The sequence below is a fragment of the Megalops cyprinoides genome, chromosome 1, assembly GCF_013368585.1.
Source record: "Megalops cyprinoides isolate fMegCyp1 chromosome 1, fMegCyp1.pri, whole genome shotgun sequence".
Taxonomy (NCBI): Eukaryota; Metazoa; Chordata; class Actinopteri; order Elopiformes; family Megalopidae; genus Megalops; species Megalops cyprinoides.
Genome location: NC_050583.1, coordinates 13591081 through 13604141, shown reverse-complemented (window position 1 = coordinate 13604141; position 13061 = coordinate 13591081).

The window sequence follows — 13061 nt, the reverse complement described above, 5'->3', positions numbered from 1 at the left end:
ACAGCCCGCTGTTTCGTATCAGAAAATGGAATAAAACAACCACATGCAGCTGTGTGATTGCTACTGTTTGGCTTGAAGCTCCTAAAACTAAAACACCAAACTTGTATCTAACACTGCTTTAACTGCAAGAATAGCAATTTCACAATAAATGTAGTGATTAATGCAAGGTAAATTGCAATAAGAATTAACCTCTATGACAGAGGTTTAATACAAATAAGTGTTTTACAAAAAGAGAGAAATTGCTCTCTGTTTCTGATTGTTAAGCTGAGTCATTGTAAGAACTGTAAGTCATTATTGAAATTTTCACTGTGTGTCACTGTGATTGTCAAACACAAAGGGGTGAATGTTGCTTGCAGTGGCTGAGTGTCCTTGACGCAAAAGAGAAGGGCTGTCGTGAGATCTGTTAACACATAAGGTCTTCCTGTTTACAATTCAGAAACTGAGCGGTTTGCAGATATGGGTGGCTGAATACACAATGGTTAATACTGATACTTTAAAATCGCACAACAGGTAATTGATTGCGGTCTACTACACAGCATTTTAAGTTCTAATTTTGTTTTTTTTTTATTTCCTTGTAATGGCTTTGTGATTACCATTATTGTCATTACTCACGTCATTTTCAGTAGTAATAGCATTAGCAGCAGCAGCAGTAGCATTGTTGTTATTGCTATTATCTGTTGGTTTAGCTAACACCTTTATCCACTGTGGCCTAATTAGTGTACATTGATCGACATTAACCTTGGTAGTCTCCAGGTGTTTGTCAGACAGGCCAGACTTGTGCAATGGTGTCTGCACTATCAGTAATAAAAGACTGGGTGACTAATTGTGCTGTCTGCCTGATCTAACCTGCGACATGACGCAACAGCGGTGGAAAAGCTGATAGCACAACTATTCAATGGAATTAAAACTAAATTAAAATGTCTGGTTCGTTTGTCCCATTTGTGTTTTATTATGCTGTATTCAGGGTTACCATGGTCACTAACAACCTGGAAAGTGGCTAAATATCCCACTGTCCTTGAAAAGTGTGAAATGAAAATTGTTCAGTTTGTTCAAATAAAAAAAAAAAGTTCTTGCTTTTTTCTTTTTGCACTATGCAAAATATGTCCCTCTTTCTTGATCATTTTTAAGCAATTTCTCCTTGCTGGTGAGTTAGTCTAGCCATGTCTAGCCATGTGAGTAATACATATGTAGAGCAAAAATACTGGCTACCTTGCTGCCTTGTACATGAAGCCCAGTCCCAAAAGTCATTTGATACCGGTAATTGCTGCCAAGAGCTTCTTTGTGAGTGCAAAGGCAGTAAAGTGACTAAAAAAGTATTTTTGCCTGCGGTTTCATCTCCAAAGTACCCCAATTTCTCATGAATTTGACCACTCCCGAAATAGAAGTAACACACTTATCCTTTAAATGACATTGGAAAGTCACAATCTGATTTGAGAAGGAACTGTAAATTCCCCTACACAACACTGATCCTAATCTTTGGTCATGCTACAGTATTGTTAATATCCTTCTGAACCATTTCTGAAACCTGCATTATTGTTTCCTTCATGTACTGTTATTGTGAGGCCACAGAACTTCGTATCCCTTCAGTGTCCGTTAAAATAATGCGTCTAGCCAGGTCAATCAGCACAGATTGTAGGAAGATTGCAGTTTACTGATCACATGTAGAGACCTTCCACTGGTAATTTATTTATCCAATGAAAAGAGGGCCATTGTGCTCAACATTTTACAGGGGTAATTTAGACATCTTAGATGATTGAAACATTAACTGGGTGAGTGTGAGTTTTTAAAACAGAGCAGCATCAGGAGAGAACAGCTCAAGAAGGCAGGTACATGCTCATGAGAACAAGGTGAGTTGAGAGGGAAAGTCCTCTGGTTGCTTACATCACCTGGAATCCTCTAGTGTTGCAGTTATCCACCCAGATTAATCACCCAGACATGAATGAAGAGGGGGACAGCCCCCCACAACCACCATCCCCCCCCCACCCCCCCTTGTTATTTGGAGTCTGCAGAGGAGACGGGCCGGCCGCCCACTGTTCCACATGTCTTTAGCATTAACTCTTTGCTTCTCCGCTTCCTGACTTGTGTTTGTTTGTTCTCAACTCCCAGGTGTTTTCCTGTACTGCCTCGGTTCCGTTTCGGAATGATGTTGCTAAGTCCCTCTTCCGTAGTGACTCAGGTACCCCTGGTTTCCCCACTGTTGTACACCCCACACACATGCACACACACGCGCGCACACACACACACACACACACACACACACACACACACACACATATACACACACGCACACGCCCAACACCGCCACCCTTCTTGGCTGTCCAATGGTAACACAAGAGACTCTGTTTCCTCAGGGCTTGGAACAATGGTAGGATAGCTTTGATGGTTTGCAATATGCAGTCTATCTTGCCTGCAGCGCACAGAATAACTTATTAAAACCATATTCTCCCCCATTTGGCATTTTTTCAATTATCACCCTGTCTGTTCTTGCTTGGAAGACACTGCTCTTCATGAAGGTATATTATACCTTTGATAGATGTGATAAAATGTTCAGTAAAAGCTACCAATGATGATTCTGTGAAGTAAATTTGCATACTGAGATGATTTCTGCGTTAAAGAAGAACAGAGGTGTAAAATATAACACATACAACACATACAACACAAAAAGAGATTGTGACTTCGACAGCAGCACAGACAGACAATATAGGGAGTAAAAACAGTATGCCCAGTGTCTAATCCAATGGACAGCAGTTTGGAAATGCTGAGGCGTCAGTCTCCATGATCAGACAAACATGACTTTTATGACGGCATATTTAAATGTCTGTTGTCGTAAAACGTGACTTTTTATGGACAGCAGAGAGTTCATACAGTCTGTGTAATGCGTACTCATAAAACTTCCTTCCCCGATGCTCACTCTGTGCAGTCTCCCTGCCTATCAATGCCTCCATTGATTCTTCAGAGCGAGTATTCCTGGGGTCATCGTTGTGTTGGAATCTGAGCTTCTCCTAGCAACGCTTATTCTCCCCCCCAACAGTGCCGATCCCTTTTGTCCATGCATCAGACAGAAGGGGGGGGGGGATGGAGTGAGTAGGAGAGGTGAAGGGAAGGGGAAAAAATGACTCATTCACATACCATTGAGGGCAACAGCACCCCCTGTTGGCAGGGTAAGGAAATTTGGAAGTGTGGGTGTATTGTCTTAAATAGACATGACTTCACTCGGTGATTCCCAGTGTGATCTGTGGCTGCAGGAGGTATGTGTTTCTCAGGTGTGGAAGATATTACCACTAACCACACTGGCTTTACTGGGTAAAGCATGTCACTATTTTCACTATTTTTTTTTTATTTCCCCTCTCAACACTATATATTAACAGAACTTGAGGGCTCAAGCATTTCCATCATAAATACTTAAAACACAGACACATGGACATAATTAATCCTGAAGTAGTATCCTGACAATTATAATTGCTATGACGGCAGTGTTATGCTACGCTCTGCTATGATACTGTGTTCATGTTTTCCATAATGATCACCTCTGTCTGTTAATATGGAGTATATATATTTATCAGTTTGGCTGACATTATTTAGGAACCCACTGATAAGTTGAGGTGCAAACCAGCCTTTATAGATGCCACCCAGAATACAATCGAACACCAGACTCACTGCAATTACCCCTGACAACTTTTAACCACGATCCACCTATGGCAGGTGGTCACCTGGCTGGCCCTGCAGTTCATGGCTGCACATCCTGTTTGCGTTCTCTGTGTGTCTGGTCCCTGATGTGGTGGGATGAGCTTCCCATCGTGGTCAAGATGGCAGAGTCACTCTCCATGCTCCCTCAGAAACTGAAGATCCACCTCTACAGGCTGCATCTTTTCTCCCCTACCTTCTCCTGTGTACTGTGGGACACCCTTTCTCTAAACTCCATGTATATGAGCCCAGAATCCACAGCGCAGCTGGCAGCACAAGAAAGCTAGATGTCACCAGCTCTTTCTTTTCATAATTATTTTCATATAGAACAAAAATCATAAGAACATAAGAATCCTTATCCACGGCGATAACGTAACTGTTATACAATTCCGAGTATGGCAAAAGTACAAAATCCATGTAAATTTGATGTCTATTCAGTGGATAGAATAAACACACAGTGTATGCAGTATGCTGACACTAATGTCTGGTGTGATCACACAACAGGAGCAGTCAGAAAGCAGAAGTGAAACCTGATACGTGTAGCTATGGACATTGTCCAACTTTTGAAAAGTTGAATTTCTGTGATAGATATCATCTCCTAAATTCAAAATCAAATGCTTTAGTAGTATATTTAGTAGTATATTTACTCAGTTGGTACTGTTTCATTGTTATAATCATAATGATCAATGGCAAATCACAGCTGAATGTTGTGCGGTATATTCACAGGTATTTGTTCTATTTTGTGAAATGCTTAGACATAAAGGCAGGCAGCTTATTAAATGATTGGATCAACTACACCAAGGGCATTGGCTAGAACAAAAAAAAAACAAAAACATCATATACATTGGTCCTTCAGGAAGTACACCTGACACCTATGTTAGTAATAAATAAACCATATTACTCTAAAATTAACGAGGAGGAAGTAGCCCTTCCATAAGTGTCAATGGGCAGCAGGGGGTAGAATTTTCACGGGGTCTCACCTGTCTCCCTGTGACCTCACTGATAAGGAATTTCCCTCTCTGGAGCTGTGAGGCTAATATGTAACGAAGACAAACTCCCTCAGTGCAGGTTGACCTGTCCAGGAATGTAACCCTACCCCCACGGACAGCACTGAGTCACATGGGGGGGGGGGTGACATCACTCATTCACTCAGCATTCCAGCGCTGAAGGCTTTAGGGTCCTATATTACTCAGCCAGTGCTAAACCTAGACAGAAACCCCAGCCTGGCTGCTTATGCCGCAAATAAGATTAATACATTCTGTGTTGACATACGCAATCTTATCTGCACCGTGAGCCAATGGAGTCTTATCAATGGCCGCTCTACAGTGTTGGACAGTGAAGGCCGAATCCAGGAAAGTCCACCTATAGCACAAGAAGGTGTCTTCTGAAAAGCGTCTGAAGGATCTGAGCTAGTTTAAGAATGAGTGTTTAGGAAATTACTGTTCCTCTCACTAAAAAATAAACCATTTTCCTTTATTGTGCAAATGTGAGTATTAACATTTGTTATGAGCGAGTGTCTGAGCGAGTCACTCCGTCTACGTGTGTGTAATGGTCTTTTTTTTTTGTTTGGTGTGTCTGGCTGGTTGTGAGTCACTCAGTCCTCAGTCCTCAGCGACAACATTGTCTATGTCGTACTCTGCCCCCCACCCTTCTCTTCTGTCTCTTTTTTATTCACTTCGTATCTTTTGCATTAAAAAACAACACACACCCACCCTCCCTCCCTCTACCCTCACTCTCACTCTATTTTTGATCACATTCCTGTGTGATGAGATCACAGCCACCTGTGACGTCAGGAGTGGGTGTGAGCGTGTTTTCTGTATCTTCTGCTTATTTTTTGTGCATCTCTTTCTCTGTGCGCAGAGTTGCGATCGTACGCATCTATTTCTCCTTACCAAATCGCTGTAGTTATGTAATGCTGTTTGTGTGTATATAGTCTATCTTTAGTAGAATATTTGTGTGCGCCTGAGCCCAAATGTGAGAGTCTGAATTTTTCTCTGAATGTCAGTTGGAGCCCATTTTTAGACATCCTCCCTGTTCTGTTTTTGACACAGTTTGACTAATTGTTTGTGTGTATCTTCTATGCTATCTCTGTCCCCCTCTCTTTCTCTCCCTGTAAGTCTGTCTTTGCTTTCTCTCTCCCTCTGCCACCCCCCCCCCCCCCCCCCCCCAATCCACCACCACCTCACAGCAGTAAGAGGAAACTGCAATACAGTGATAACAGCTTCAAACACAATAGACCCAGCGACAGACAGCCTGAGCCAAGACCAGTTTAGCCCACAAAGGTCAGCTAGTCTTTGCAGGCTTTCCCCTTGCTCCAGACATTATTATTGTTAGTATAATAGTCATTACTCTGATAGCTTTTATTCTTCAAATGTGGAACAGTCCGGACATGCCAAAGAAATTTTAAAAAGCCGTTAAAAACGGTCCCAAAATGTCTCTGACGTCAGGTTCCTCTGGCCTGGGAGCTTTCAGGTTTATGGGTAAGCCAGTGTGTAACAGCATTATCGTTCCTGACACTGAAGTGTTTTTCAACATGGTGGTGGCCAACTGCAGTTTAGGCACACTGACGTATATCATAGTACACGAAGAAGGATATTTATTACACTGTCTTTATCCACTGTCTGTGATATCCAGCAGAAATAAGGTTTCACATTGTTCTCATTATAAAGGATGTTCTCTTGATATTAACAGAGGCTAGAACATGTTAGTCAAAGGATAATGGTGGGCTGTAAGAGGTCATTTGTAAACTCCAATTTGACACTTAACAAATGGGCAAAATTAGCACTGTCACTCAAAATTCAAGCAGTGACTGCATTTGTGTCTGTTAGTGTTGACAAAGATGTCTCAAAGACATCTGATTAATGCTTAAAGAATGTGTGCTTTTCCCTGCGTTTATGGCACAGAGTAACTCTTTTTATACTTGTTATAGCATTGTCATCACAACCATTGACACAATTTAAGGTCAGCCATTTTTGTCATATTATCTGAATGAACATCTCTGGTACTGAGACAAGGCAAAGACCCCCCAAATGTCAGGTCAGTTACACAACAGAGGCATTCACCAAGTGCACCCAAAGGTCGCAGTATTCAAGAAAAGGTCTTGGCATAGACTTTGACGCCTTCAAAAGGTTAAGATCAAGAAAGAACACACACTTTCTCTAGGCATTTTTCATGTTTGAAACTGTTAAGTAGTTATCATGGATTTGTTCCAGTGCAGTCCCACATTGTATGAGCATCTGCCATATGGCCTGGTCCAATGTTGTCCCTCGACTTTTATCTCAGTTACAACAGCTGTTTCGCTTGCAACAGTGTTCATGTAACTGTGTTTGCAGAATCCTTTTCAATTGAAACAAGAGAGAGAAACTGAAAATGTTGTACCTTTTTTTTTTTGCAAAAACCAATTAAAAGTATTAAATGTGATTAAATATAATGTTTAAATGTACTTAAAGTGATATGTTTGTCTGTTCATTTAAGTTACTTTTTTCATCAAAGTCTTTTTTTTTGTTTACTGCGTCGTCTCCAACCACCAAAAGATTTAATTCTCCTCTGTGTAAATTTACGTTAATCTTGAGCTTTTGTGGGATTTCACTTATTCCCTCTAAGGTAGAGTGCATTTTAACAAAAACAACATTTCTTGTTTTTGCTGCTAGTACTGATATTCCTTAAATCCAAACATACCTTATTCACAGCTAAAACAAAATTAACGTGCCGTGACGGCTTCTAATACATTATAATTATGCAAAACGTCAACAGCACAGTATTCATTTGTTAGCTATTTGCTAAACCTGCATAAGCTCCACTCTATTCTGTAACTACATTGATGGATATTTTTTTTCATGATAATAAACATCTTAGTTCATGTGACATTGTTAGATTACATTTTTGGCATTTAGCAGATGCTCTTATCCAAGAGTGACTTACGTCAGTTACAGACTTTTTTTTAAACAATATTATGCATTTATACAGCTGGATATTTATTGAGGTAGTTGTGGGTTAAGTACCTAGCCCAAGAATACAGCAGCAGTGCACCTGTGGGGAATCAAACCAGCAACCTTTTGGTCATAAGTCCTTTGTGTTAACCACTGCACTACACTGCCACCCCAACTGCCACATTGTTTACCCTTAATGTGGAGCGTTACCAATAACTGAATAAATAGTAACGATTGGCCATTATTTTCTTCAGTTGTCTGCATTTTCATCTTAAAAATGTTTAAAAATAACTTATATTTTTTTGAAAAGGTGAGGTAAGGACATAACTATGACACCTGAGTTCATCTTCAAAAGCATAGATTTGGCTGGTATTGGGACTACATTGTGAGTTTTCCCAGAAACGTAACAATTTTTCACTGCCACATGGTTCAAACTAAACTTTCAACTGGAATTGTTCTTTCATGCCCAGGACTTGAAATAATGAAGGACTAGAAGGTTAAAACACCACCCTCTCTCTCTTTCTGTTTGTTCTGGAGATCTGTTTTATGTTTGCAATATACAAGCACGGTGGCCCCCACATGTTATGTACATAATAATATTATTCTATAAATTCTATCCTGGCAGAGGAAGCTGTGAACATGGACATCCTGTGATAGGAACTATAGCTTGTCATAGCAAATGAAATTCCCTCAAATTGTGTAAGTTCTTGTTTTTTTTTTCTGGTGATATTTACGCTTCAAAGGCTTTATTTTGTTACTTGTGTCTGAAACATAAATTACTTATTTCTTTCTCAGTTGTTTTCTAATTTCTTTCTTTCTTGAGTTCATATTTTTGTTAATTAATATCAAATACTCTGAAGTTATAAGAACAAATTTAAGGTTTTGATCTTTGTACTGTAACACTCATGAATACATATTAATGCCTTTTCATGTACATATATATGTAGGGGACCGTTCCTGGCAATATGGTAGGCTGACATGAAAGGACGATATCTGTAAGCAGCTGTATAACAAAAAACATCTGAAAAAAAGATCAATTTGATGGAATTAAAAAACGCTTTGATGAGTTTGAGCTAATGAGTATTCCTGCAACATTCAGAGAAATCTATTTTGAAGTTCAAAACAAAGAAACAGCTTTAAAAATAGAAGTTAGAATTTGGAAAGCCATAATTATTGTTTACACAATCAAGGGGGGCAAAAAGAAAAAAAAGAAAAACAAAGCCGTGAGTAGCACATAAAAGGCAGGTTTATAATATATCCCCTCTCAAATCTCCCACTCTGTCTCACTCACCAGATCAAACAGAGGCATTGTGAGCACATGAGTTTTCTGTCAAAATTTTTGTTTAGGTGTCCCTTTAGACCTGAGTGTTTGAGGACAGGAGACAGGGGAGGGAGATGGCCGGAGCAGGACAGATAAATAGACTGTGTTCATGTGTACACATGTGGGTGTGTAGCTCGGCATGTGTTGTCCTCTCTCTCCATTACCTTTCTTTTCCACTTTCCCCTCTCGGGCCAGTCCTGAAGTGCGTCAGTGGACCCTGTGTGTCTGTGTGTATATGTGTGTGTGTGTGTATGTGTGTGTGTGTGTGTGTGTGTGTGAGAGATGGGGGATTTGCATTGTTTAAGAGGAACACCCCCTCTCTTTCTCTCTCTCGTCTTCTGTGGCTAACAATAGCCTATTCTCTGCTGCCAAGCAAGAAAGGGGGACACACCCATCCCAAGACTGGACCACTGGGATTTTGGGAAATGGCCAAACTCTAGAGACAGTGGTGCAATCCACCTCTCAGAGGGGAAGGGGGGGGGTGTGTTTTGGGTGTCATTTACCCATCCACGTAAATGAGTGTCATGCTGTACCTTTGTAACAGCCTGTCTCAGTCTGGTCTCATCTATCGCTCTGATTGAGAGTGTGTTTGTAACTGTTTTTATAAGTCTCTATGTGCGCAAACCTGAATGTGTCCCCTTTGTTTCTGAACGATGCCATTTAATTGTTTCCACGTCTGTGTATCTGTCTGTGTTGTGTGCTGTGTTGTGTCTATGTGTCATTCACAGTCTCTGTACACTACCTGTCTTGTCTGTTTCTCGCTTCCTGTGGTCTGTCTGTCTCAGAGCAGTGTCCTCAGCGTGAAGACCGTCACTCACATACTTGGCTCACTGTGTCCCTTTCCCTCTGTAATTTCAAACCTGTAAAAATGGCACAAACTAAACAGTACACAATGGCTTCCGTCAGAAGGCCTGCCATTCACCACTGTGCTCTGGTACAATACCCTCGCTAACTACTAGCCTTTGAACTTAGCCATTCTCATATTTCTTACTCATTTTGTGTATGTGTGTATGCATATGTATCCCTTGTCTGAAAAGGGCTCTTGTATGACCGTGCAATGTGGTGGGCTTGACATTTTTTCTATAAAACAGCCGTTTTCTCAAACCCCATACCAAAATTGGAGATTAGAGTGTGAAATAGGTAAATAGGTGAGGCAATGGCTGGAGGTGCCCGTTCACTGCAGCCAGGCTACGGCAGCCTCCCACTCTCACTCCCAGGGCATTGTGGGCCTGCTCCCATTACACTGCTAGAGATGGATAGAGCCTTACAAGTAAAGAGGCTTAGGCAGGAATTGGGAGGGAAAAAGATAAGGGTCGAGGAATGCACTGGGATCTAGGGTCTAGCTTGACAGGCATGTGTTTTTATTAGAGATAGAGATCATGTTTAGGGCTGGGGGGAGGGGGGGGGGTAAATGGCTGTTTGGAGATATGGATCAGGGTGAGAGTTGAGGGAATAAGGGCTATTAGTAAGATAGGGATCAACTACATTACAACAGGTGTAACATCAGTGGCATTTGGGCTCATAATATGGTACTCCGAGGAAAGGGAAGAGGACTAAATGAATGCCACCACTATCCAACAGTACATTGTATAACATTCAGAGTTGGTTTTCAGCATTGCTATGCTATAATACATGAAAAATAAGACATTGAGTCATTAGCAGTAGCTTAAACTTATTCTTAACAGCATCTAGCATTGCCATTACCCAACTTTTTGATGACTCCGTTACCCAATCAATTGGTTGTATTTACTGCAAGTGTGCTTTTGAAAAAAAAAACATCTTTTTTAATATGTGAATCACCTCCAAATGTTAGTGTTTTATGGAGAATCAGTGTTTTATTATCTGATATTCAAGAAGTAAAGGGAAGCCTTACCATCCATATAATAATTGTAGAAACACTGTCAAACATTCACAGTGAGAACACTGACACATACATTATAAACCAGTCTCTTCAAGCTTTATCTCTGCCGTACCTTCATCTCTATCTATCCCTATTTCTATTTTTAAAAAAGCACTATACACTAGTTTAGCACTTAACTCAGTATTTTACTGACCTCTTGTAGTACTTTTCAATAATCATTCTTAACATTGTGATGCACTTATTTGGAAGTCGCTCTGAGTAAGAGCATCTGCTAAATGAAATAATGTAATGTAATGTTATAGACCAGGTGTATTTTTGGCATATTATACTAGACTGAGTACCATGGAATCAAAGTGAACTTAGACCCCATTGAGTTGGAAAATGGAATAACAGCCTCTATTTCCAACACCTCCTTCTGATTATTTTAAATTCTCTCGAGGCCCCACTAAATGAGTATGAGGATGAGATATTTCAGACTCTTGCCTTCAGCCAAACCCATTCCTGAACTAGCACATACAGCACCAAGCACCTACTCGTGTCCTGCCCTACCATCAACTTTACCATCCTAATCTCCTGTAAGATTAGTTTCAAACATAGCAGGAGCTAGAAACTCCCTTCACTGTCTGTGTCACACAATACACACACACACACACACCTACAATGGTATTTCAAATAGTCATATAATTGCAAAAATATAAACCATGGGGAGTACAAGTTCAGCTGTCTATTCTATAGTGCATATAGTGCATGCTGCTATAGTGCAGCAAAATATTTTTGTCTTTCAACATATATTTCGTTGTACCCCCACCATGCAATGACTATAAAGTCTATTCTGATTCTGATTCTGATATACAGTACATTACAAAGACAATCAAAAAGATCATGTTTATCCAATGTTCAGAACATGCAGATAATTCCTGAAAAGCAGATATATTGTTCATTCCAGAACTTCAATAAAAGTCATGATCAGTTTTATCATGTTCTATCCTACCTGCTGGTCATACTGCTAGTCTTGATTACTGCCTTGCCCCAGAAACAGTAGGCCTAACACAAGACTCATACTAAAAAGAGACATTTTGACTTTGATATAATTTATGCTTGTCTGAGCAAACGAAGATGCACTTTCTGCAGTAAAGTAATTTAGATCTGAACTCTGTATTCTACGCCTGAACCATAAACGCGTAGAATACAGAGGACACATTCATGTCCTTCTGTATACCGTCAGCATTTCCTCTGCTGACAATCATCGTGATTATTATCGTATTTATGATGATGATAATCATCATGATGAGAATAGTGATAATGAAGAAGACAACTGTAATGCATTAAATGTATAAAAACATTGTTAATCTATTATGTCCCATGTTTTTACGATTATCACAAGTGCTAGCAATAAAATAATGGCACCATGTCAACTAAAGAGACTCCGTTAAAAAGGCTCTTCCTAGGCTAAGATCCTTTAACAATCGGCCACGAAAATGGACGTACATCAGCGCCACTGTAGCAGAGCAGCTCGTCTGCCGAACTTCAACAGCACGATACCGCTCGACGCAAAACTTAGTTCAACACGGCCCTCATGCGTCAGGGTATGGGTATTGCAAAGCACTACTGCGATGTGGAAGCAGCCAGCCTCCAGGTTTTAAAATCGCCAATGGAATTTCTCGAAAATTGAACAGTATACTAAATTGTTACCAGTGTGTATTTTATATATACATATATTTATTTACACTGTCTTTATATTCTCTTTTTAGATAAAAACCTAATGTTTGCTAGTGTTTTTGGCATTCTCTATTACATTCTCAAGTTGCCAAACACATCTACATCTATCCAAGTATATTTTATATATATTTTTTAAATAGTTTACCACCTATTACCTAAGTTTGAAGAGATGCACTGAATTTGTAAAAACACACAAAATACCCCAAGAAAAACATACATGAGTACTAAAAATATTGCGTTTGAAAGAGCAAGCCGTTTCCACTAGATGGCGCAAGCGAGACGGGCGTGAGGCTTTGCCTCAACATGATCATTCAAAGAGGAAAAACTAGCGTTGGGCATCTTTTTGCTCCACATTTCCACCCTGAATTGTACCTAGCGTGAGTGTTAGCATTTAAAGCCGTACCAAACTGTGCAATAATGAAGTGTTTTCTGAAACTGACTGCATTCAGAGAAAATTGAGAAGTTTGTAAAACCTTTAACATTCAACATGTTTAAATGAATTGGTTGTGAACTGTACTTTTTCAGACCAGTACCACATTAACCACAA